Below are 23,413 nucleotides of genomic sequence, written 5' to 3'. Positions count from 1 at the left end.
CTTCCGGGACCGGACTGGGCTGTGTCCTCATGCAGCACGGCAAGGTCATAGCGTATGCTTCTAGACAGCTGAAGGTACACGAGAAGAATTACCCCACACATGATTTGGAGTTGGCGGCAGTAGTCTTCGCGTTGAAGATTTGGCATCACTACCTTTATGGGGAACAATTTGAGGTTATGTTTGATCACAAGAGCCTCAAGTATATATTTACTCAGCGGGATTTGAATTTGAGGCAGCGTAGGTGGTTGGAGTTCTTAAAAGACTATGACTTCTCCATCGCTTACCATCTTGGTAAGGCGAATGTGGTGGCAGACGCGCTTAGCAGAAAGGTGATGGTCACAGCTGCCAGCCTGATTGAACGCAGTTGGGAATTGATCGAGGAGCTGGTCAGATGGCAGCCGTTTGCGGGTGATTCTAGATGCATCATTTGTGCGGGGATGCAGGCAAGACTAGAGATCATAGATCGGATCGAGGAGCTTCAGTCAGCCGATCCGGATTTTGAGAAGCTATGTGAGAGTGCCCAAAATCCAGAAGCGCAGTTTCGTTGAGAGGAGGACGGAACCATCATGTTCGGAGACAAATGGTGGGTTCCAAAAGCGTTACGGGAGGAGCTGATGAGTGAATCTCACAGGTCGAGATATTCCGTTCACCCTGGTTCCACTAAAATGTTCAAAGATCTTCAGAGGACTTACTGGTGGAATGGGATGAAACGGGACATCGCGGAGTTCGTGTCCCGGTGTCTTACCTGTCAGCAGGTGAAGATTGAACACTAGAGACCTGGTGGACTTCTACAGCTGTAATATCCGAAAATTTCTAAGTTCTTTTCTATATCATTGTGAATTGTCTTGAATTTTGTGCCAATATAAAACCCTAATTTCTTTAAAAAAATTAATGTTTGAGTATATTCGTAAGGATTAAGGGGTTTAATTATATTGAATTGTAGTAAATATAAACCCTACATGGTTTGGATATCTGAGAAAATTTTAAGTGATGTCTAATTGAAAATGTCTTACTTAAAAAGAAAATGTTGATTTTTCTTTTAAGTAAAATTATTTAAATAAAGTAAATTAACAAAAGTAGATTTTAAAAATATACATATTAATATGCTTAATAAGATGGAATTAACTTATATTCAATTCCTTTACATTTTCATATGAGTTGTGGTTATATAAAACAAAAACGGTTTTTGATTGGAATTTTATGATTTATCAATAATAGTTTAATATAATAGTTTTCTTTTGTATACATTAAAATCCATTTTTTATTAGTTTAGTAGGAGCCCATAGGTGGGCCATCCCATCCTATGTGGCATCTTACTTCAAATTCAAATTGAAAATAAAGGTATAGTGATTTTCAAGGTTATTTAAAGTTTGAAAAGTCAAAGTGGAGATCAAAGGCTCCAAATGAATTTCATTAATGAGATCAAGGGCTGGAATTAATTCCAGCACATAACCTAATTTAAGAAGGGTTATAAAACCCTCCCATAGCCCTTGCCCTCCTCATTTGTGCTGGAAAAAAAAAGGAGAGCTTCTCTCTCCCCCAAAAACCCTCTTCTCTCTCTCCTCTCTTTCCCTTCCCTATTCTCTTCTTTTAGGGTTTCTTTTGGTTCTTGAGTGCAAGATCCAGACCTCAAGGGGTATGGTGAGGAGATCTAAGGTCCTCATCTTGCTGGAAGAAAGGGCTGATTGGTGGATCGATCAAAAAGGGCTATTTATCCATCAAGAAATACATTTTTTTCAACAAAAGGTAGGGTTTCTATGCTTTTCTTGCAAGAACGGAGTTCTTGGCATGGATTTTGATGCTTTTTCATGAGTTTAGATCATAATCAAACCCTCCTAACCGTGGGTTTGACTCAGATCTAATGATCCATGGCAAAAACACATTTTTCCCTAAAGAAAACCATTTTTGAAATCGGGTTTATTATAAAAATCGGTTTCTTAGAAATAGATTCGTAAAATATATTTGTATTCGATTTATTCCATGATTTTTATGCAAATATTAGTTTGGATTGATAGATTATTAAGTGTTTCATCCACTGTGTATATTTTAGAATTTTTGGAATTTTATTTCATGCGTATTCCCTATTTCTTTTAATTTTTTTTGGGATTCGGGTGACTCGGTTTGATTCACCCAAATGCAAATCTCGGAATTCCAGGTTTTCCACTTGACCTCCGTTCAGTAAAATGGTCGTTTCTCCCTCGTCCGGATAAGTTTTGATGAACGGATTGTTGCGTTGGAAAGCTAACTCCATTGTGCATCTACTGTAGAAATTTGGGATCTGTACATAGAACGAGCACGTCTCTGTGACAGTCGAAACAAAAACTGATAGGTCTGTAGTAAAACATGTATAACTCCCTCATACGGAAAAGTTTTTACAAACGATTTGCGGCTACGGATAGCTGACAACAATTCCTATATACTGTAAAAATTTCAGCTCTGTTCATGGAGCCAAAAATTTTCTGTGAGCTCTGTACCAGTCGGACAGAGTTATGAAATTGGAAAAATTAGGGCAAATTCATAAATCAAGGCTCAAAGGGTGCATAGTATATATGTTTTTATTTAATTTCTTTATAGAATTAGTATGCATTATGTGAATGATTATGCAGGTCTGATTTTATGCAATCTTATATGATTATGGCATGAATTATAAATGGAAGGTTACACATGAAAGATTTAGGATCAAAAGGTCCAATGAATACAAGTTTATGTTTTGAATTCTAAAAATGTGTTGACTATATGTATGTCCATGATATCGTGATGATATGATTGTTTCATTGATATGTATGTTCATATATATTCTCCTTGTTGCATTGGCCATGTACATGCATATGCATTATGATGTGTGAAAATGAATAAGATGTTTATGCTACGCATGTGCTCAAATGTCTGTTACAAGTTTAATTATATGTCCTTGTCCAATGCTTTATAAGAATGCATTCATGACCATAAAGTGGTTTAAGTTTGATGTTGCATCAAAAGTATGACTGAAATCAAGTAATCATGTGACATTAAACTCAAGATACTTGCTTGGAGAGTAGCAGGTGATACAAAACTTCGTGGGACAAGTTCTGTTACGGGCACGGAAGGTTGCTCCTCCCCTCCCACGATTTTAGGGGAAAAACCTCTGCATTAGACTGCAGCGTAGAGGTTATTGTACTCATGAGGAAAAACTGATGCATCGGGTTGAAAGGTGTTGGGAATCTCTCTCGTATTAACGTCCCTCACCCCGTCTTAGTGAATGGACCTGGCCAGGCTAAAGCCACCCCTGTATGTAAAACACGTCCTGTGTCATGGTCTTGATCTGAGAATGTCTGCCTGTGTCGTATCAGCAGGGCTAAGAAGTGATAACTTAAATGGTGTGTGCATTAATTTGGCATCACATGCATCATCTAATTAAGAAAATATAACTAAAGATAAGAAAATATGCATGCATTAAAAGAGCTTCTGCACATGGTAAGTCATGCATTTTAATGGTTCATGCATTTTGTATCTTGAATGTATGAATTTATGTCTTTCTGTTAAATATGAAAATTTTAAACATGCATGATTTGTTGTATGATTGTTTAAGTTAAATTAAATGTTAAACCATGAAATTTCTATTGAAATCCTTGTCTTGTTATTCTGTCTTACAAGTTTAGCATAATTACTCTACTTAGACATGTTGTCTGACCCTATATGGTTTAAAAATTTTCAGGTAATGAGTAGGTACTTACGTGCGAAGGCGGAAGGTTGCGACGGGGACTGAGCCTACCTTTCCTCTGCTTCATGAATTCTGAACTCTGATTTTAATTTAATTCAATTCAAGGACAAATGTGATTAATTTTGGATATTGTGAAACTTGAATTTTATTTCATGCATAGTTAATTAGTTGTTAAAGTTTAAATTCCATAAGTATATGTTTGCAAGCATTCATCTGAAGTAGCACGCCAAGTTTTATGCCCAATGTGTTTTTCCGCTGTTAACTGCTAAAAGATTTAAATGTATATAAAAAAAAATTCCACCAATTTCGGGTTATAAAAATTGGGGTGTTACAAACATGGTATCAGAGCATAAGGAAAGTATGGCTCAAAGCTCATCCAACCGACCACCATCGCTGTAAGTATGCTTCCATTTTATTTGTTTTGATGACTTATGAAAATTGTATGTCTGTAATTATTTCTGTTGATATATGGGCAAGAATCAGAACGTAGATCTACTAGGGTCACATGAATGAGAATTTTGTATTTATACCCAACTTATAAGTAATCCGAATCAATGTGTGTGTCTTTAGATGGCCGGAAGACAGCCCCCAGGTTGGACTGCTCAGAGGGACTTTATTTTCGAAGCCCTCGCGAATCTGACGGCATATTGTCAGAACCATGCCGGCAACGGAGGTAATGGCAATGGTGCAGGCCATCAGCATGAGGGTCATATTGCGGCACCAGCTGTCGCAACCAATGGGGCGTCGTACAAGCGCTTCATGGAATTGAGCCCTCCTGCTTTCACTGGTAAGGAAGATCCGGATGCAGCGGAGGAATGGGTTCGCGCCATAAGCGAGATTTTTGAGATTCTCGAGGTTCCTGCTGAAAGGCAGGTTTCTTTTGCCACTTATCGGCTCCAAGGAGATGCCAAGAGCTGGTGGGAGACAACACGCGAAGTACGCTATACGCCTGATGAACGACGCGCCCTCACATGGGAGGAGTTTACAGCGGTATTCATGGACACCTACTTTCCCCAGTACGCGCGCAATCGTAAGAAACAAGAGTTTTTAGATCTTCGACAGGGGTCCATGAAGGTGGCAGAGTACACTACACGTTTCCGACATTTAGAGAAGTACTGCCCGCATACTTATACCACTGACGAGGTGCGAGCTAAGAAGTATGTGCAGGGTTTACGTGATGGCCTGAGGACGAGAGTGTTGACCAGCCGTCCTCAAAACCTCAACCAGGCCATCGAGATGGCCACAGTACTTCAGGTGGGGATAACTAGAACCAACTTTTTGGTTTTTTCCAAAAACAATCTCGATAGATCGTAACGATGTCTTTGTGACGCAAGATGACTGGGAGTCTTCTAAGAAGACTCAGCCTAGCCGTTTCGACAAGTCGAAGGGAAATGCGAATAAGGCCCCTCGACCAACAACGGAGAGTAGTAAGGCGCCACCCGCAAAGAAGGCCAAGGGACAACAGGGCGACACACCAGCACCGCAGTCTTATGCAGTATGTAAGCACTGCAACAAGAGACACCCTGGAGTCTGCTATAGAGTCTCAGGTGCATGTCTGAGATGTGGAAAACAGGGTCACTTCATCAAAGACTGCCCTATGAGGCTAGTTCAGGAGGGAGTTGCCCCTGTTCTTAGAGGACCATAGCTGCAGCGACCCCAGCAGTCCCAGCCGCAAGGTCAGAAGAAAGCTATTGGACGCGTGTATGCGACTTCTGCAGAGGAGTTGCAAGAAGATGCCAACATCATTGAAGGTACAATCTCTATTGCAAAGTTCGATGCTAAAGTTCTTTTTGACACTGGTGCTACGCATTCCTTCGTATCCGTACGTTTTGCGAATTTGATTGGTGTCACGGCGACTTCTTTGGGATATACTCTGGAAGTTATCACACCTTCGAGTGGTAGCTCTATCGCTCGTACCTATCTATCTAGAGTAGAGGTTATGATTGCAGGGCAGAACCTCCCTGCCAATCTTATCCTGTTGAATATGGTCGGTTATGATGTAATTCTTGGCATAGATTGGATGTATGAGCATTACGCTTGTATGCTTTGTCGTGAGCGACGCATTCAATTTGCTCGCCCTGATCAGCCTGTACTCGAGTACAAGGCCTGTAAAAAGGAGAGCAAAGGACGACTTATCTCGGCATTAAAGGCACATCGTTGTGTAGAAAAGGGGTGTGAGGCCTTTTTGGCCAGTGTTTCTTTGATAGACCCCAATACTACACCACTGGAAGACTTGGACGTAGTTCGAGATTTTTCAGACGTTTTTCCAGATGACCTGCCAGGCATACCGCCTACCAGAGAGGTGGACTTTGCAATAGAGTTGGTGCCTGGAACGGCCCTGATATCTAAAGCACCCTATCGTATGGCCCCAGCAGAGTTAGAGGAGCTAAAGAAGCAGCTGCAAGAATTGATGGATAAAGGCTTTATTCGGCCTAGTGTTTCACCTTGGGGAGCTCCAGTATTGTTCGTCAAAAAGAAGGATGGGTCAATGCGTATGTGCATTGACTATAGAATGTTGAATCTGGTAACAATCAAAAACAAATATCCTCTTCCTAGGATAGATGATTTGTTTGATCAACTTCGGGAGGCCAAGGTCTTCTCCAAGATTGACCTTCGATCAGGGTACCATCAACTGAAGATCAAAGAATCCGACGTGCATAAGACAGCATTCAGGACACGATACGGTCATTACGAGTTTTTGGTGATGCCCTTCGGGTTAACAAATGCCCCTGCGGCATTTATGGACCTGATGAATCGGATCTTTCGGCCTTACCTAGACCTTTTCGTGATCGTATTTATAGACGATATCCTAATTTACTCCGAGAGCGAGGAAGATCATAGGGAGCATCTAAGGATTGTCCTCGAAGCACTTCGACAACATCAACTATATGCTAAGTTCTCAAAGTGTGAATTTTGGCTGAATCAAGTTATGTTCTTGGGTCACGTAATCTCTAAAGATGGGGTGTCAGTCGACCCTGCCAAGGTGGAAGCAGTCATAGATTGGAGACAACCTAAGAGCGTCTCAGATATACGCAGTTTTCTCAGGCTTGCAGGCTATTATCGTCGTTTCATTCAGGATTTTTCGAAGATCGCTTCACCTATGACGAAACTACTTCGTAAAGGAATTAAGTTTGTCTGGACCCAGCAATGCGAAGAAAGCTTTCAAGAGCTGAAGAAGAGGCTTACTACAGCCCCTATACTCACATTGCCTTCTGGGCAAGGAGGCTTTGTGATTTATAGTGATGCATCAGGTACTGGTTTGGGATGCGTTTTGATGCAGCACGGCAAGGTGATCGCCTACGCATCACGTCAGTTGAAGGTGCATGAGCGAAACTACCCCACTCACGACTTGGAGCTTGCTGCAGTAGTCTTTGCACTAAAGGTATGGCGACATTATTTGTACGGCGAGCAATTTGAGGTTTCTTTTGAGATTGGTAATCATGTGTTTGTCAGGGTATCGCCAACGAAGAGCGTATTTCGGTTCGGCAAGAAAGAGAAATTGAGTCCGAGGTATGTAGGACCGTTCCTCATCCTTGAGAGGATAGGAGGCACCGCGTATAGATTGGCACTTCCCCTTCAGTTTTCCAACATCCACGATGTTTTCCATGTGTCAATGTTGAGGAAATATGTACCAGATCCTACTCATGTTATTCAATATGACGAGGTCGAGATTCAGAGAGATCTCACGTTTGAGGAACGGCCGATAGAGATAGTAGATCGACGAGAACAAGTGTTGCGACATAAGTCAATTCCACTTATTAAAGTACGATGGCAGCACCACGGGCTTGAGGAGTGTTCTTGGGAGCCCGAGGCTGATATGAGAGCTAAATATCCATACTTGTTCGGTACGTAATGATAACCAAATTTCGAGGACGAAATTTTTTTTTAGGGGGATTGGATGTAATATCCGAAAATTTCTAAGTTCTTTTCTATAGCATTGTGAAATGTCTTGAATTTTGTGCCAATATAAAACCCTAATTTCTTTAAAAAAATTAATGTTTGAGTATATTCGTAAGGATTAAGGGGTTTAATTATATTGAATTGTAGTAAATATAAACCCTACATGGTTTGGATATCTGAGAAAATTCTAAGTGATGTCTAATTGAAAACGTCTTACTTAAAAAGAAAATGTTGATTTTTCTTTTAAGTAAAATTATTTAAATAAAGTAAATTAACAAAAGTAGATTTTAAAAATATACATATTAATATGCTTAATAAGATGGAATTAACTTATATTCAATTCCTTTACATTTTCACATGAGTTGTGGTTATATAAAACAAAAACGGTTTTTAATTGGAATTTTATGATTTATCAATAATAGTTTAATATAATAGTTTTCTTTTGTATACATTAAAATCCATTTTTTATTAGTTTAGTAGGAGCCCATAGGTGGGCCATCCCATCCTATGTGGCATTTTACTTCAAATTCAAATTGAAAATAAAGGTATAGTGATTTTCAAGGTTATTTAAAGTTTGAAAAGTCAAAGTAGAGATCAAAGGCTCCAAATGAATTTCATTAATGAGATCAAGGGCTGGAATTAATTCCAGCACATAACCTAATTTAAGAAGGGTTATAAAACCCTCCCATAGCCCTTGCCCTCCTCATTTGTGCTGGAAAAAAAAAGGAGAGCTTCTCTCTCCCCCAAAAACCCTCTTCTCTCTCTCCTCTCTTTCCCTTCCCTATTCTCTTCTTTTAGGGTTTCTTTTGGTTCTTGAGTGCAAGATCCAGACCTCAAGGGGTGTGGTGAGGAGATCTAAGGTCCTCATCTTGCTGGAAGAAAGGGCTGATTGGTGGATCGATCAAAAAGGGCTATTTATCCATCAAGAAATACATTTTTTTCAACAAAAGGTAGGGTTTCTATGCTTTTCTTGCAAGAACGAAGTTCTTGGCATGGATTTTGATGCTTTTTCATGAGTTTAGATCATAATCAAACCCTCCTAACCGTGGGTTTGACTCAGATCTAATGATCCATGGCAAAAACACATTTTTCCCTAAAGAAAACCATTTTTGAAATCGGGTTTATTATAAAAATCGGTTTCTTAGAAATAGATTCGTAAAATATATTTGTATTTGATTTATTCCATGATTTTTATGCAAATATTAGTTTGGATTGATAGATTATGAAGTGTTTCATCCACTGTGTATATTTTAGAATTTTCGGAATTTTATTTCATGCGTATTCCCTATTTCTTTTAATTTTTTTTGGGATTCGGGTGACTCGGTTTGATTCACCCAAATGCAAATCTCGGAATTCCAGGTTTTCCACTTGACCTCCGTTCAGTAAAATGGTCGTTTCTCCCTCGTCCGGATAAGTTTTGATGAACGGATTCTTGTGTTGGAAAGCTAACTCCATTGTGCATCTACTGTAGAAATTTGGGATCTGTACATAGACCGAGCACGTCTCTGTGACAGTCGAAACAAAAACTGATAGGTCTGTAGTAAAACATGTATAACTCCCTCATACGGAAGAGTTTTTACAAACGGTTTGCGGCTACGGATAGCTGACAACAATTCCTATATACTGTAAAAATTTCAGCTCTGTTCATGAAGCCAAAAATTTTCTGTGAGCTCTGTACCAGTCGGACAGAGTTATGAAATTGGAAAAATTAGGGCAAATTCATAAATCAAGGCTCAAAGGGTGCATAGTATTTATGTTTTTATTTAATTTCTTTATAGAATTAGTATGCATTATATGAATGATTATGCAGGTCTGATTTTATGCAATCTTATATGATTATGGCATGAATTATAAATGGAAGGTTACACATGAAAGATTTAGGATCAAAAGGTTCAATGAATACAAGTTTATGTTTTAAATTCTAAAAATGTGTTGACTATATGTATGTCCATGATATCGTGATGATATGATTGTTTCATTGATATGGATGTTCATATATATTCTCCTTGTTGCATTGGCCATGTACATGCATATGCATTATGATGTGTGAAAATGAATAAGGCGCATGTGCTCAAATGTCTGTTACAAGTTTAATTATATGTCCTTGTCCAATGCTTTATAAGAATGCATTCATGACCATAAAGTGGTTTAAGTTTGATGTTGCATCAAAAGTATGACTGAAATCAAGTAATCATGTGACATTAAACTCAAGATACTTGCTTGGAGAGTAGCAGGTGATACAAAACTTCGTGGGACAAGTTCTGTTACGGGCACGGAAGGTTGCTCCTCCCCTCTCACGATTTTAGGGGAAAAACCTCTGCATTAGACTGCAGCGTAGAGGTTATTGTACTCATGAGGAAAAACTGATGCATCAGGTTGAAAGGTGTTGGGAATCTCTCTCGTATTAACGTCCCTCACCCCGTCTTAGTGAATGGACCTGGCCAGACTAAAGCCACCCCTGTATGTAAAACACGTCCTGTGTCATGGTCTTGATCTGAGAATGTCTGCCTGTGTCGTATCAGCAGGGCTAAGAAGTGATAACTTAAATGGTGTGTGCATTAATTTGGCATCACATGCATCATCTAATTAAGAAAATATAACTAAAGATAAGAAAATATGCATGCATTAAAAGAGCTTCTGCATATGGTAAGTCATGCATTTTAATGGTTCATGCATTTTGTATCTTGAATGTATGAATTTATGTCTTTCTGTTAAATATGAAAATTTTAAACATGCATGATTTGTTGTATGATTGTTTAAGTTAAATTAAATGTTAAACCATGAAATTTCTATTGAAATCCTTGTCTTGTTATTCTGTCTTACAAGTTTAGCATAATTACTCTACTTAGACATGTTGTCTGACCCTATATGGTTTAAAAATTTTCAGGTAATGAGTAGGTACTTACGTGCGAAGGCGGAAGGTTGCGACGGGGACTGAGCCTACCTTTCCTCTGCTTCATGAATTCTGAACTCTGATTTTAATTTAATTCAATTCAAGGACAAATGTGATTAATTTTGGATATTGTGAAACTTGAATTTTATTTCATGCATAGTTAATTAGTTGTTAAAGTTTAAATTCCACAAGTATATGTTTGCAAGCATTCATCTGAAGTAGCACGCCAAGTTTTATGCCCAATGTGTTTTTCCGCTGTTAACTGCTAAAAGATTTAAATGTATAAAAAAAAAAAATTCCACCAATTTCGGGTTATAAAAATTGGGGTGTTACAACAGCCACTTGAGATTCTAGAGTGGAAGTGGGATGACATCTCGATGGACTTCATAGTAGGGTTACCTAAGACCCGACGACAACGAGATGTCATTTGGGTAATAGTGGATTGTTTGACAAAGAGTGCCCATTTTCTTCTGATTAGAATCAGCCATAGTGTGGAGGGTTTGGCTGACCTTTACGTCGATGAGATAGTTAGACTTCATGGGGTGCCGTGTTCGATATTGTCATATTGAGATCCGTGTTTCACATCTCAATTCTGGCACCAGCTTCAGAAGGCTTTAGGCACAACGTTGAAGTTTAGCACTGCGTTCTATCCACAAACGGATGGACAGTCGGAACGTACAATCCAGACGCTCGAGGATATGCTGAGAGCATGTGCTTTAGATTGGGTTGGCTATTGGGACAAACATGTGAAGCTGGCAGAGTTTTCGTACAATAACAGTTTTAATGCAGTATTGGCATGGCCCTGTATGAAGCCTTATACGGCCGACCATGTAGATCCTCGGTGTGCTGGGATGAGGTTGGAGTGAGAGCAGTGGAGTCTCCTGAAATCATCAAGCATTATGCAGACCAGGTACGTTTAATCTGACAATGTTTGCGTGCAACGCAGAGCAGGCAGAAAAGCTATGTTGATCAGCGGCGCAGGGAGCTTAAGTTTGAGGTAGGCGATCATGTGTTTGTTCAAATTTTGCCTACAAAGAGTGTCTTCAGGTTTGGAAAGAAGTGGAAGCTGAGTCCTCGATATGTTGGACCTTTTGAGGTTCTCGGACGCGTTGGGGAAACTACATATCGAGTAGCACTCCCTCCTCAATTTTCGCAGATCTACGATGTATTTCATGTCTCGATGTTGAGAAAATATGTACCTGACCCCTCACATGTGATTCACTATGAGGTGATCGAGGTGCAGCCTGACTTGACTACGGAGGAAAGGCCAGTAGAGATTGTTAACCGTCAAGAAAAGACGTTGTGAAATAGGACGATTTCGTTCGTGAAAGTGCATTGGCAGCATCACGGGCTGGATGAGTGCACTTGGGAACCTGAGGCGACTATGCGTCAACATTACCCTCATTTATTTGGTACGTTCTAATTTCAAGGACGAAATTCTTTTAAGGGGGTAAGGATGTAAAAACTAAAAAATTTCGCTAATAAATTTTGTTTGTATTATGAAATATTACGAAATATGCAAATTTGGGTCAAAGAACCACATTCCGGATCTAGGACCCATAAAGGGATATCTAGTTATAAATGATACTACCTACGTTGATACTAATAATAATAATAGAAATATTAATAATAAATATTTAAAACAAATAAATACAAATATATAAACTTAATATGAGGATCCAAGGTTGGATCCATCTGGATCCAACTTGTGGATCCATATAAGAGGGGTAAGGCGTGGACCCAACTCGGGGTCGGTTACCGGGTCTCGGGTTCGGACCCGGGTCGCGCCCTGTGTAACGAGCACATAAGGGGCAACCCCACAAGGGTTGTCCGATAATTTCTGAACAGGGGAAAACAAGGAAGGGGTTAGGGTTCTGAGAGAGAACCCTAACAGAAATCGCTTGGGAGAAAAGGGAGGGGCTTGAAGCGCAACCGCCGGCGGGAAAATAGGCTCCGATCTTGCAAGGCTATCCCCTTCAAAAGGAGGGTTCTCGAGTTGGTTCCCTCCCTCGCTCTCTTTGTTTCCCCAAAATCTCTCTCTCTCTCTCTCTCTCTCTCTCTCTCTCTCTCTCTCTCTCTCTCTCTCTCTCTCTCTCTCTCTTGTGCGCGCGGCGTGAAGGGGGAACACAGCCTTGTTTGACAGTAGGGTCCTCGGGGGGTGGCGATATCAACTCCTCACTGTGGGCAATCGGGATCGGCAGGATCATCCTCACGCGGTTGCAGCAGCCATCTAACGTCGGACAGAGGTACGGGTCCCCTCTTGTGAAAATGGGAGAGAAATCGAACTCAGGTTCGATTTTGTGGGTTTTGGATGGTTTTCCCTAGGGTAGGAAAACCACAAACCCAACCGACTAGGATCGACTAGGCTTGATGGATACCCCAGTCGACTGGGTCTGATTAGAACCCTAGTCGACTGGGTCTGATTAGAACCCCAGTCGACTGGGCCTGCTAGAACCTCAGCCGAGTGGTCGGCTGGGTGAGAAAAAAAATATTTATATAAAATAAGGGATTAAGATAATAATTTTTGTTATTCGTTGTTATGAATTGATAATGCACACAAGCCCAAACTGGGGTCTATACCTGGGTTGTTAGGCCCAACCGATAGGGTCAAATGTATTGGGTTTTTTTAATTTATGGTTTACTGACAATATGGAAACCCCCCAAATGTTCTACATGGTTTTGCTTCAAATATTGTTCAAGATTTATTTCTCTTGGTTAACATATATCAAGATGAGATGATTATGTCATGTATCTTCCAAGCATCATATCGTGTTTCCTGTAATGAGTATGATATTCCTTAAATGCATCCTTGTGGGGGGGGTTGTGACCAAAGGTCTTTGTGATGCTGGTTACTTTTACAAAACACATTGTTTGTTTTGGGATATAAGTTGCTTGAATGACCATTTGAATCCCCTGTTGTCTGAACACTCTATGTGCCAAACCATTATAAGAGACATGTGTCATCTGCAGTGAATGCAAAGCATTGGAACAACCAATACAAAGCTAGAGTTGATACTCTTACCTTTGACCATTAGCTTAGGTTAAATGTCTGTTAAATTGAATTAAGTGACTAATGCGTTCAAATGATAAAGTTACATACCCTTCTCATTTTCTCTGTGTATGTAAGTAGTTTTTTTTACTCTGAAGGCAATATAGAAAATTCAAAGTGGAGCATACAGACCCAGTCGGCTAGACTGGGTGGCAGGCCTAATCGACTGGGCTGAGCTGTATGACAAACAGAAGAATAAAAATTTATATATATATTTATATATATATATATATATTCTCCTCTACTTATGCTTGTAATGTTGTTCAGTTTTGACAGCTTACACAAGCCCAGATCAGGCTTGTGCATAGGCTGACAGGCCCAGCCGAGTGGTCGACTGGGTATGGAGAGAAGTAGAAAAAAAAATATGTAAAGGCTTTGCCTTATGAATGTTGCTTGAGGCTAGCAACAATGTTAATTAATATTTGAAAAAAAAATCTGTTCAAAGATTATGGGATGATATAAATCTAATTGTCAACATTAATACATGTGAGTATGTCTTGACATGGATACGTGTGTATGGATGTAGGAAATGCACATGACAAAAATGCATGGGAGGTGGGAAATTTCATGCTTATGATTGACCTTGTTTTGTATGGGTGCACATGCATTTGGCACAATAGGTTGATGTTATATAACACATCACTTTGGTTTTGTTGTGTGATGCATTGATGGCCTAATGGATCATCACCGGCCTGGAGAGCCGTGGACTTGGCTGTTTTCTTATATGTTTAATTGCATCACTTAAACCACACAAGTTGGTACGGCACACTACTACATTGTTCTCGTTGTCCTCACGAGCTGGAGTCCCGTAAGGGTTCTCGCAAGGGAGGATGCGGGTTTTCACTTTATTTTTGCATATGGTGTTGCAAACTTAAAGAATTGACTTTAATAAAAATATAAGAAATAAGAACAGTGTAACATATGTTCTAGGATCTTTCATCTGAAGAATAGAGATCTTAGAAATCCGGTCTTGGGGAGACTGTGAGGATACAAAAACTCTGTGTGCTTAAATTTGGTCCCCTGAACCCGATATTGAGGTCCCTTCTCCTGGCCACGGTTTTAGGGAGAGTCTGCCACTTTACCTGGGGGTGGTGTGTTTGTCACAGCTGTGATTGTTATGATACCAAGGAAGTGACACTTGTGGGCGTGGGGTGTCCCTTGTGTCCCCGGAATTTGATGTGAAGGTCTAATGTTTCAAAGATGATTTGGTCGAGGACTAAGTTGGAACCCAGTAATAAAATACAAATTGTGTGTTAAGCTACCCTGGGAACCTAACTTGACCTTGGAGATTTTACCCGTTGGATGTATCCGCGAGCGATGAAAATTAAAAAGAGGAACTTAAATTGTATGCATTTAATAGGGCATGCATGTGAAAACATGAACTTAAATGAAAGACAATAAAGTATTCATACATTGCATATAAATAATGCAAAATCTTGTTATGCATTAGAACATGCATAATTTACTTCTCTTAAATGATATATGTTGTTGGATGGGTGATGGTTACTCTTTAATGTATGTGGAATACCTTGCTTACTCAAAGTGAATACCTGTTATTGATTAAAGTTTTTGCATACTTAATAGATGTTGCATGAATGCTTAAGTTGGATTGAGTAAATGTCATAATTGCTTTCCTCAAGAAAAAATGCATAAAATTGTACTTGTGTTCTTTATGCTCTATTATTTTCATTAGAGGGATTTGTACGTAGAATTCTTCAATTTTCTGACCCTCTTCTTTTATGGTTTTTCTCAGGAGCAGGAAATTAGTGAAGAGGCTGGTGTCTGGAAAAGTCACGGGTGCCACGCACTTGCTAGATAAATCACAGATGGACAACATGGCTCTACTTTTATTTTCTTTTGGTTCATTTAATGGATGTTGCACTCTAAATAATTCATTGTGCAAATGTCTCTAAACATGTTTATCAGTTTTTCAATAAATGAATAATGGTTTGATTTTGGTATGGAAGATAAGTGTAAGCTCTATTGTGGTGTGTGGTTATCCATCGGTGAGTGGAACTGTAAAGGCCCCAGATCTCTTGGAATATTTTTACATCTTGTAAAAAAAAATACGCATTTTCAAGGAACATGAGTTGGGGTCGTTACAATTTGTGTTAAGTGTTTTTGCAGAAGGGCACCACTTGATAAGTTCATTATGCTAAAGTGAAGTGGATTTGGGTCTCAAATGAAGAAGCAAAAGGCTAAAAAGCTCTAGTTTTATATTTTTTAGTATTTCCATTTCTAGTTAATTAGAGCCTTTTGGCCACATTAAAGCTTTATAAATAATTTTATTTCAGTTCATTGGGTTGTAATAATCCTTTAACATTTCATTGTTGAACTTTTAATTACTTTTACATTTTTTTCTTTTATGGAAATAAAAACCGCATTTAGTGGAATACAAATCAAAAAGAAATTTGAATATCAGTCCACCATATAAGAGTCAAAACAAATTTTTTTTTCTTTTTTAAGGTAAGACAATGGCAGTTGTATAGGATAGTCAACCAGAACTTAATGAAATTGTGCTGAGGACAGTCCATAAAGTGGTGTTACAACCACACATAAAGTCCATATGATCGATGACAGTCAAAAGCTTGAACTCATATGTAGTTTTGAAATCAGCATTAGGATAAGAAAAATCATATTTATTTATGCAGTAGATTTGAACTCACAGCAAATTTATTTATGCAGAAAATAATATCAGTCCAAAAAAAATGTAAGTGTGATAACAGCCGCATGAAAATCCGCAGGGCATATATATATATATATATACGCAGCAAGAAATACATTCAGAAAAGACAAATCTCATAAATATTCATATGAACATGAACAAAATATAGAGAAGCCTAACTTCATGCTATCTTTATTATTTTTCTAATGAAAAATTATCAAGAATCATGAGTGTCGACAAATCTGAAATATATTTACATATATTTCCAAATTTACGCATATAAGGAAATCAATTTATGTATAAAAAATAATACGAATACATTAATCGGCTAAAATCGACAATACATATACCTAAATATATGTTGTTTCACAACCAGATTTTCCTTTTTTCTACAAACCCATACATAAATCATATTTCTACCTATTCCTTCCCATAAAAACATAGAGAGAAACCCGTACCTTAGATTGGATGTGAAAAAAGAGTGAAAAACAATGGACAATCGGTGAGAAAGATGGATTTTTTCTCTCCTTCTTCTTCCTTCTCCTTTCCTCTATTTCTTTCTTTTTTTTGTTTTCCCTTTTTCCTTCTCTCTCTCTCTCTCTCTAGAAAATGAAATTTTGAGAGTGAGACAAGTTAGACCCTTATATAATTTTTTTTGTCTTCTAGAGAGAGGGTGATGTCCCCTCTAGAGTCCTCTATCCTTTAGAGGATAGAGTTTTACCAAATGTAGAACTCTATCTCTTTCTAACTTCTCATATTTATCCTCTTATTATCTTGTATATATATATTTTTAATTAATTAGAGATCTATCTAGAACACCTATCTAAGTAGAGTTCAACTCTATGTAGAACTCTACCTTATCAAATAAATATAAATTTTGAAATTTAATTAATTAATATTTTTATTAATTATTTAATATTTAATTGTTAAATAATTAATTTTTAAAATATTCCAGAGAGTGTTGCCCACCTCTGGAAGTCCTCTTATAGCAAAATTCTCTCTTAATTTAGCATTTAAATTGATTTTAAAGTTTTAAGTTGGTTATACTTGGATTTTAGATCAGGATACATATCCAAGATCCAAATCTATATCCAAAATCCATATGGATCCCAACTTGGACCAGATCCTATCTAATATGGGTCTTAGACTTGGTTCAGATCCATATCAACTTGAATCAAATGGATCAAATTAGATATGATCCGATCCAATCTAAAAAATGATAAAAATAGAGGTGGATCATTTTTTAAAAACGTAATTTTTGGGCCAACCATAACCTAATTTTAGAAAAACAAAATATCAATATTCTCATAATTATGAGACACATCTAATGGTATACTTACTTGATTTTTGCCTCTGAATTTTGCTTGAATTTAACCTAAATTTTGCTCAAATTTAAAGATTCAAAATAAAAAAATTTACAAATATTAATCATCTCAACTAGGCCTTGTAAGTAGGCCCTGGGCCATGCCCAGACCCAACTGATGTCACCTATATTTGAGGATATTTTTCATGATATTTATCATATTCAATAAAGTACTTAACCAAAAATTCAAAATTTTTGAATTTAAAAACCATGGAAAAACACACGATATTACAGAGAGAGAGGAGGTGGGGTGGGGTTACCAAAAGAGTGAGAAAGAAAGAGAGAGGGAGATATATATGTATATATTTTTTCTTTAAATTATATTTTACCCTTTTATGTTAAATTATATTTTTTATATATAAATAAATAAATATATATATATATATATATCTTGTGTCAACATACCCACATTTTTTAAATTTTTTGTGTCGTACCCATACCCATACCCGCACATGCACTCGCAACTGTACCCATACTCGTGACATAGAAGATACATGAACACAAACATCTCTCTATCTGAGCTTGGTGAGAGATTTGTTCTATTTTAGTGTTTTCACTTACTTTTGGGAAAGAAAACATTGAGATGAGAAGGGAGGAATAGCATTCTCTTGGAAACTAGCTTTGAAAGCGCGATACTCCTCCTTTCCGAAACTTGATGAGAATCTTGATTCTCTTACGCTTCTCCTATGCACTCCACATGCTTCATCTATTCTTCTTATGTGTTCTCTCAATCTACTTTTTATTTTTTTGCATGTTTCGTCTCAATCTTCTCTCACTTCCATGTGCTTTCTCTAAATTGGCAGCCATTATTTTTAGATTTTGTTAAAAAAATAATTTTTACACTAAAAAATCATGAAATTTAAGAAGTCACTTTTATTTTAGTTTTTATTTATGTTACATTTCGATTCCCATTCAATTCTTGTAATGATTTTTTTTATTCCTCACTTCCCGCTTCTTGTATATTTTAAAATGCATCGCTCTGTATTGTTTCCAGCTTCTGCTTCCTAGTTTTGGCAATCGTGGTTTAGACTGACTGGAGGCTAAATCATAAATAATTTTTCCACACTCAAAGTGATAAACTTTCGATATTGAAAAACTAATAGTAACATATACCATCTTGAAACTAATGGTAGATGTTGCACTTGGTTCATCCTTACTGGATGAAGTTGGTTATTAACCAAACTCAGCAGAATGATTCGTACGTAACTGACAAAAGCTTTACTATCATGATCCAGAATTGACTGATGCAATCCTCCAACCAATCTCTATTTCAGTCATAAGCTTACTGATATTTACAAATTCATAGCATTTGGGACAAAAGAACAACGAGCATGCAAGTTATTGATTATCTAAAATGTGGAACTAGATTTGAAAGATTGAAATGTCATGTCATAAAGCTATCAATCTTTAAAATAAACTCTAGAAAATCAAATCAACATTCAAAGACTCGTGCAACTTTATTTCAATTTTAACCAATGACTCGGGAAAATATATTAGTTAAAAGAGGTCGGGGTAGGCCTAGGAAGACATGGATGGAGGTGATAGGAAAGGATATGAATGCTTTGAACCTCACCGAGGACATGGCATTGGATAGAAATGAATGGAGGAGAAGGATTCATGTGGAAGACCCAGAATGATTTTCTTTGTTGGTTCATATCGTCGACCCCAATTGTTTTGGGATGAAGGCGTAGTTGTTGTTGTTTGTTGTTGTTTAGAGGTACTGTGCTGCTCTGGCTTGCCAAAGGGGCAAGCAGTTTTGTAGTTAGAGATAAGCATTTGTAGATACAAACACCTCTAAAATAGAAAGTGTTCCTTTGGCTAGAAGATTTAGCTTGTATGAACCGCTATTACATCGATACCAATAATGAAGTCATTTCAATATTCCAAGGATCCATATGTATCAGCAATTTGGAATCTGCTGATGCTACAGCCAGTTTCCCTCTATATCACATCCCTGGTGCACGAAGGATTGCAAATAAATACATACCATGCATTAGACTGATACATAGGATTCAATCGCATATCAATTGGATCTACTAATGAATCAACAGGGTTCTTTTAGGTCCCTTTCATTCTACTATGTGAGTTCAGAATATACCATCTCTGTGGCAGAATGAATACATTGTTATTATTTGTTCATTCTTTTAAGTTTGTTTGATAGGAAAGAAAAGAGTAATTTTATGAATCAATCATAGTAAATGATATTATTCTTGATTGGGAAGATTTATATCCATGGGAACAAAAAGAAAAAAAGAGAATAGTTTATTGGTATGGTAAAGAACTATTCCACAAGAAGAAAAGAGGTGTTGTCGAATTCCAAGTATATGAAAGAGATTTTACTCATTATACAAGAAAACAAAAAAAAGGATTAAGATAATTTTATAGAACATAGAATGGTGGATGTTCCTATAACAAGGCAGACTGCTCTTTGAGCATCAAAACAAGACAAATATAGAGAAGAAAAAGATTACTGCGAAAAACTATTTACCACTATTAGAATTATGGTGGCACCTTCCAGCACAGAAATCAAAAACACTTTGATAAGTGTCTGAGTATATGGAAAAGGACAGGATCAGCACAGTTTCAGAATTTGTGTCAAAATATGTTGAAAGTTTGAGCATTTCACATCCTTCATGCACGAAGCTTCAAAGAGCAACAGAAACCTGCAGTTATTGACTTGGCTATCCTCATCTTCAAAGCAAGCTCCGGCTTAGTCTGCAAAGAATATCTCAAACTATATATATATATATATATATATATATATATATATATATATATATATATATATATATATATATATATATATATAACTCGACAATTACAAATCGTCTATGAACTTACCCTAGCTGGATCAAGACAGCAAGACACAATATTCATACGAGATACAGCATTGTGAGACAAGATTGCAGCCTCTGCAAATAGATAAGGTAAAAACCAAGCCATAATATTTAATTGATTTCTCTTGCAACAGATGTAATTTGGACAAGTGCTCACAAAAATAAACAGAAGCTGGAAGAGACTCACTGACAAAAGAATTGCTTTCCTGCTTCAGAACAACACTGTGTCCAAGGATTGATGCTGAAAGCATTACAAAAATGGCCTGCAAAATATGGTAGCGGAATAGATTCATAAAGATATATTCAGTCAACTTGGAATCTGATGCTCCAGCAAAATTAATCTGTACAAAATAATAAATCTCTGTTGAAGTTTTATACTAGATCGTGGCTTCTCAATAAATGGCAAAACAACAAAATATGTGGACAACCCCTCTAATGTATTACATGTTCATAAATACTTGTATCAATTTTCAAGCTCAACTACTGAAAGTTCAAAACCACAATTATGAAAATAATATTCTCTGCATGTTTTCCCAATGATAATAGGATAGTACTCCTAAGATCACGCTACAAAATTTGCAGTATGAAAAATACGTAATACATCAGAATAAAAAAAAATTTGTAACATTATTGAGAGAATTACTATTACTTTCTTACTTAATGTCTTCAATATGTAAAGGAGACAATCTGGCAAACAAGATGGTGCGAGTTCAATTGATAAAGGGTTGTTCTAGATACTTAAAATTTAAATGGTTATTTTCATGAACTGCAAGTTGTTTTTCGGCTCCATATTCAAGATAGTGAAGGTTACAACTTTGAAAACTGAATATATGCAGAAAGAAAAGCTTTATATGAAAATTCTGTCATCATCGCGATACAGTTAAACTAGACTAAAAAAATCTGCATGCATTTCCTGGAGCCTCTATAGTTGTCAATCTATGTCACATGGACTCGGCTAATAGGCTGTTGCACCTGTGTGGACGCGACGCGATGTGGGTGCAGTTAGCAGTTAATTTGCACCCAAGGTTATTTTTCTACAAACCGGACTCGGTCAACTTTGACCGAGTCTATTTTGGTCCATTAAAAAAATTAAGGGAGGGGGGGGGGGTAGGGCACGACTCATCCCATCCCCCCGACCCCAACTCAGACGCCTCCCCCCCCTCGACCCTGACTCCTCCTCTGACAGCAGTGATGGCGACAACCTCCTCCTCCTCTTTCACTGACAATGAAGGTATGTCTCTCTCTCTCTCTCTCTCTCTCTCTCTCAACCCCAACTGACCCTCGTAAAAATAGTGATTTTTTTTAAACAGCCATGGAATCTGAGGTGCATCACATATTTAATATACCAAACCGCAAATCATACCGCGTATTGAATCAACTGAAGTAATAAATCAACTTTATTAATTTAATCAAAAATGTCAAATATCAAATACATAAAAATTGTCTATCTCAAATCCAAGCCATCCTGTCAGAACCCAGAACACCAGTCACAACTCTTGCAGTCTCCAACAAGCTAGTCTAGGACATTCCTAAGCATCTGTGCCTATAAAACAGTTTTAAGAAAACAGGTAAGAACCGAAGTCCTCACACAAATTCTTCTAAAAATCCAAATAATAAAGAAAATATCATAAACAAATTCATGCATAAATTTCAGAGGAATAACACAAGCAATAACTTACCACAATCATTTTACCATTCAGTCATTTAACCAAATAGCATGCAGAATCCAAATATTATGCAAAGTCAAATATGCATAAATGCATGAACTAATGTTGAACAGTAAAATATGCATGATTCAATGCACATGCATGAATAACTTATTAAGTTATTTATCAGAGTTATTTTTTCATGTATGTCCCTATTAAATGCACACAAGTTTAATTTTTATTTTTCCTTAAACCCGCGGATACTCAAAATGGGCACAAATTCTCGAAGTTCAAGTTAGGTTTTCATTTGTAGCTTAACATACAATTTGTATTTTATTATTGAGTTTCACACTTGTTCCTCGACCAATATCAAGAATCCTCACCTTTCATCAGAATATTAGGAATCCTCACCTAATGTCGGGACATCCATGAAAATCATCAACCATTGATATCACTCTCTTGGTATACTAATAACTACAGTTGAGTCAACAATACCACCTCTAGGCAAAGTGGTTTAATCTCCCTAAAACCGTGGTCGGGAGGTGAACCACCATATCAGGTTCAAGGGCACAATCGCACATGGAATTTTAGTATCCTCACGGTCTCCCATGACCGCTATCCAAGATTCTCACATTGTGGAAGGGACATCAAGGAAGAAATTAATTACATTGTTTGGTCTCTTTTATCATTTCAAAACAATTTAAGTTCTTTACACAAGAACCATTTTGCAAATCCACATGCAAAATAAACAATTTCGGGCCTTGACCCTCACAATTTAACAATGTAATTAAATTTGAAAAACTAATAATTTCCAAAAATAAATTTTGCAATGCGTAAATAAAATCAACAACAGTTGGAGCAACACATGCTCCTGGCTTACACGACCCGTAGTGGTTCACATCTGACCACCAATATATCTCAAAAGTGATTTATGCAAATTACAAAATTTTAATGAACATGCAACACACAATGTTTCCAAACATGTTCACAATACACATTCAACACACAAAATATGAATTCACATTAAGCCAAGCACATATGCAATGTGAATACAATGCTTGCAAAACACACTATTCATGATTAATTTCATGCATAACAACCAAGCATGCATATGATCACAGTCATGCAAACATCAATTTATTTTCAGATTCATGTGTATGATATGCACAATTGCAAACTGATCAAATCAGGATCAGGTTTATGTATCATCTCTAAAAGAATACATACTCTAATCAGATGTATGTACATGACCAATTATATATGCTCAAACCAACTATGCAGTAAATTTACCATTGTTGGTCAAATACATAGATAAATTTAGTACCAGCTAGACTGATCTTTATCTACATGGATCGGCCAC

This window comes from Nuphar pumila, chromosome 3, assembly GCF_984573655.1.
Source record: "Nuphar pumila chromosome 3, dmNupPumi1.hap1.1, whole genome shotgun sequence".
Lineage (NCBI taxonomy): Eukaryota > Viridiplantae > Streptophyta > Magnoliopsida > Nymphaeales > Nymphaeaceae > Nuphar > Nuphar pumila.
The sequence above is the reverse complement of the archived record's forward strand: the minus strand, read 5'-3'. Positions refer to the sequence as shown.